Source organism: Alligator sinensis, unplaced genomic scaffold (genome assembly GCF_000455745.1).
Source record: "Alligator sinensis unplaced genomic scaffold, ASM45574v1 scaffold1373_1, whole genome shotgun sequence".
Taxonomy (NCBI): Eukaryota; Metazoa; Chordata; order Crocodylia; family Alligatoridae; genus Alligator; species Alligator sinensis.
In genome coordinates this window covers 180507-185125 of record NW_005842808.1, presented here as the reverse complement: position 1 = coordinate 185125, position 4619 = coordinate 180507, and the positions used below count along the sequence as shown (strand labels likewise).

The 4619-nt window shown below is 44.0% G+C and overlaps 2 protein-coding genes across 9 annotated transcripts in view; both read right to left on the bottom strand.

Annotated features, from left to right (window-relative positions):
- SLC23A2 (solute carrier family 23 member 2) overlaps positions 1 to 855 on the bottom strand; it is an 80993-nt gene extending 80138 nt beyond the window's left edge. For 7 of the 8 annotated variants that reach the window (XM_006035148.3, XM_025191309.1, XM_025191312.1 and 4 more), the window contains exon 1: positions 407 to 855. The gene's annotated coding sequence lies outside the window, so the exon portion shown is untranslated. The remainder of the gene's footprint in view (positions 1 to 406) is intronic. The other variant, XM_025191302.1, reaches the window with a different exon arrangement.
- Positions 856 to 2361: 1506 nt separating this feature from the next.
- Positions 2362 to 4619, bottom strand: part of TMEM230 (transmembrane protein 230) — a 27460-nt gene continuing 25202 nt past the window's right edge. The window contains exon 5 of the transcript XR_003091702.1: positions 2362 to 2509. The gene's annotated coding sequence lies outside the window, so the exon portion shown is untranslated. The remainder of the gene's footprint in view (positions 2510 to 4619) is intronic.

The window sequence follows — 4619 nt, the reverse complement described above, 5'->3', positions numbered from 1 at the left end:
CCTTGGGGTGGGGACACGTGTGGGAGTCGGGGTAGATATACACACTGAAGTGGAGAAATACAGGGGTATAAGGACACACGCTACTGGGGTGTGTACTGGAGTGGGGGAGGGTATGTGCCTGCTGTTATCTACACACACAGCGATAGCGGTAATATATGCACATGCATACTGGTGGGGGGAGATGTACAATGTACACACACACTGTGGGGAAATATACACGTGCACTAGTGTTGAATACACGTGTGTATAGTGGTGTGGGGAAATACTTGCATACGTACACACTGCTGGGGGGAAATCGCGGTGTGTGAAACACATGGGGACACTGGTGTTGGGAAACATACACATGTGCACGCTGGTGTGGGGAAACGTACACACAGCTCAAGGGGGATATTTGGGGAGCAAATACCTGCAACAAACAAAGGAGTGTCCGGCCTGCTCATGTCAGCCTTTGCTCTGCCCTCGCTGCTGCACCAGCCCCCGCACACAGATCTTTTTCCATCATGCCTGGGTTACCGGCCTCTGCATGAAGAGCACTGTTTCCGTGGGGCTGTACTTGCCCCTCCCTCAGCACCCCATAGTGAAGGCAGTCATTTGGGGCACGGCTGTACGCCAGAGGGACCTTTCCCATAGGAGACAAGGCAGATAAGCTCAAATCACTTTGTTCTGTGAGCTGCTCCGTGGCCTGATGCCATTTTTTTTTTTAAAAGCTCCTTACCTCAGATTCTCCATTCCCCATTTCTAAACCTTTTGAAATGGTCCCACCTGGTTCCTTCCACCATGGTGTGGTTATGACTGTGGTAAAACCAGCCTGCTGCAGCACTATCCCTTTATCTGGTTACAATTAGATTTGGTCTGGTCCAGCCACAGAAAAAAACCACCCAACCCAACCCCCCCCAATTACAATTTTACCTTAATGTCAACATCTTGAGAGAAGTGGGGTTTAGAAATGCCAACTCTTCACATGGTAAGTATTTCCAGAAGCAAGGCCCCAGGTGATTCTGGATTAAGTAACTGGAGTTCATTAGTTGCCAACTTAAGTCATTTTATTGCTCCCACACCACCCTATTTCCTAATGCCCTGGCTTCTGGTCTCACCTTCTTATACCGGGATTTCAGCTGTTAGTAAAAAGAGTAGATTCCCAGCCCTGTTTGCTGTGTTTCTGGGAAGTCATGCCCAAACCATCTTTGCTCAGCCTCAGATAATTCTTGTGACATCCTTTCTCCTGCAGTGAAATTGCTACCCAGGGCGGGCATGCTAATTTACCGTCAATAAACCTGGAGGTCACATTGACTGATTCTGAGCTCTCTTTTGAATCCTCCCCACAGGTTATTTGATTAGGGTGCCTTGCTGCTATCTGAGGAACTTGGGTCAATATGAAAAACTTGCATCCCTAGGCCAATGACACTAATTGTAATCCATGATATCATTTCACTTAGACCTGCAGCTTTGTTGATCTTTCAGGCCCCTGCATCAACACTTGCAGTTTGCGCAGAGTTCTGCTACCAAACTGCTGACCAGCTTTTGAACCCCTGCCACCCCATGGCCCCAAATTAAAACCACAAGCTGATAATTAAAATGATCCCAACTTTTATGAAGCATCTGGCAGGTTTGTGCATCTTATCCTTCTACAGCACTTAATTCCATGTTCACTGGCTTACTCACATTGTTAAGCCCCTAAATGGGTTTCAACTGAACCATGTGGAAAGATTAAGGGATAAGGATAAGTCATGATTCACCTCTCTCTCTCTCTCTCTCTCTGCTGCCAGCTATGGAAATTGATTCACAGCACACCCAGCATTAAGTCAAGCCTATGTCATTTCTTTTAAAAATGCAGCTTTTTAAATATTAATGGCCTTTGCTTGTTACAGTAAATTAGTGCAGAGCCCTGAGGCAGGAGACATTTTACCAGTGCAAGATTGATTGATTGATTGAAATCCAGGCAAGTCTGCAGATGGCAAAAGTTTGCAGTGGGAAGATTGATTGGGTGCATTCACCGATTCAAATCTTCAAATTTCCTATATTGACTTCCTGTGTTTGAAAATGGGTGGCAAATAAATGCCTCTCTTTTTCCGGCATTGTTTGAATTTGAGATACGTGGGTCAAGAACTACATTAAAATTACAAATAAAAGGTCTAATTTCATCCTTCTAGTTTCTGGTATAAGGTTCTACTCAATGCGAGTAAGAAAGCAGACTGAGATCTAATCATTCAACCACCTGTATAAGGGAAAGGGAGTGCATGTGTCAGAGCCAAACACAGCACTTAAAGACTCCCCCTATTTGGGCTAGAGCAAGAAAGAGAACTTATTTATTTAGTGGCTAGCTAATTGCTCCAAACAATGAACTTGGCATAGCTCAGGTCCCTAGACCACAGATTCAAATCCTCCTATGCTTTGCTCAGCCCTCCGTCCTTCATAGAAAAATAAACAGCCTACCAGGTGGCTTCCTCTGCTGCAATGTTTCAGATAAGACTCTACAAGTTGAATCCCTATCCGAATGACCCCAGTACTTCTAAAAAAAAAAAAAAAAAAAAAAAGTTAGGGTTTGTTCAGTGATTAAAATGTTTCCTCTTTCTCACTGCTATATTATGTAAGCATGAACTCTTGTTCAATAGTTTTTTAAAACAGAAACCACACTGGTAGAAACATGCAGCAAGGAACAATTAATTTATAAACATTTTCAGTAGTTTTTTCTGCCCATATGAATCACTGGATAAACAACTTAGAAGAGAGTCATAGACATATTTCTATACACATATCCCACTAAAACAAGTCTAGAGGGTATTGGTACCACTTAACAGTGCTTAGTCAATCAATCAGTGTGCAAACATTTGCTATTCTGAAAGACAGAGCATCCCTTCATAGTTTGCTTTTACATAAGCGCATCTAATCTAGCTGTTTCTCTGCGTAAGCATTTCTCATGAATTTGTCATCATGAACGCCATATGTCCTTTGAATTTATGCAAGGATGTAACCTGCCCGGCAGCTCTCTGCCCCAGTTTCTGAATGCAGATGGATGTTGAGTCTCAGGCCTTATCTATGCTTTATTAGTGCCATATTCCAACATTTCCTGATCATGCCATAAGAGATGTGCTTTTTGCCTGGGCAAATAAAATCAAATCCAGTTTTAGCCTTGTCAAGGAACAGGGCAGTAATAAGATTCCTTTAATAAGGTTATAATCATGGTCAGGACACAATGTATTGTAAGCACAATGCTGTGGACCATGCAGAAGTATGGCAATCACATGAGAAAGGTGCTTTTGACTAGAAACGCATCCTGTACAGCACAGACCACCAAAAGATCTCCAGCCTGATGAGGCTGTAGCCAGTGACTCCCAGAATGCTCAAAGCCCACAGTCAGTTCCTTCTTCCATCCTTTCTTCTAATCGCCTGATATGCTCCTCCACATCTACAATGTAAAGATCAAAGTGAACCAAGCTTCTCTGGGTAAATGTGATATCTTTTATTAGACCAACTGAGTAGTTGGAAGAAAAAAGTTCTTTGCAAGAAGGGTGCTTGTGCCCAAAAGCTTGCAAAGAACTTTTTTCTTCCAACTGCTCAGCTGATCTAATAAAAGATATCACATCGACCCAAAGAGGCTTGCCTGCCTATATCCTTAGACCAACACAGCTACAACCAAAAACCCTGCTATATCAATGCAAGAGATGCCAATGATTAGAGAATGCCCACAATCAACTTCATCCACAAGTCAAATAAAGTGATATTGCTGCATTAGCTTGAAGGAAACATCTATGAGCACATTCCCAAGTATGCCTGTATTATTGCCTTGTTTGTTTCTCCAGGCCACTGTAATCATAAAGTGGTAAGGGCATGGCTATGGAAGGTCAGGGTTTTCTTACAAACACGGCAAGTATGTTACCAACATAAATTTCAATGCTGAGGTCTTTTTGGCAGGCATCTCCACTGTTTATTCAGTATTTCCAGTTTAAGCTCAAGCACTGCTTCTTTTTTGAGACAAACACAGGTCTCCACACAAGATAAAAACAGAAAATCAGAAGGAACCTTCAGTTTGTAAGCAACAACCTTAACAGCCTGATTAGAAAATAAACTGGATGGGGCCAGGAGGCTTCCTTGGCTGACCAGAGAAATCCAGGGCAGCCTACGGGCCAAAAGGGGAGCACATAAAAAGTGGAAACAGGGAGAGATCACCAGAGGAGTATACCTCCTCTGCTTGCGCTTGTAGGGAGGCAGTTAGATGGGCCAAAGCCACCATGGAGCTGAGGATGGCATCCCAAGAAAAAAGGATAACAAGAAATTGTTTTTTAGATATATAGGGAGTAAAAGGAAGGCCCAGGGAGGAATAGGATCCCTACTAAATGGGCAGAAGCAATCGACGACGGACAGGGGGGACAAGGCTGAACTCCTCAACGAGTTCTTTGCATCAGTGTTCCTAAGTGAGGGGCAAGACAAGTCTCTCACTGGGATTGTAGAGAGGCAGCCGCAAGACGCCAGACTACCATGCGTAGACCCTGAGATGGTGCAGAGGCACTTGGAGGAACTGGATGCATTTAAGTCGGCAGGCCCGGACGAGCTCCATCCGAGGGTACTGAAGGCACTGGCCGACATCATTGCACAGCCACTGGCAGGGATAATTGAACGAG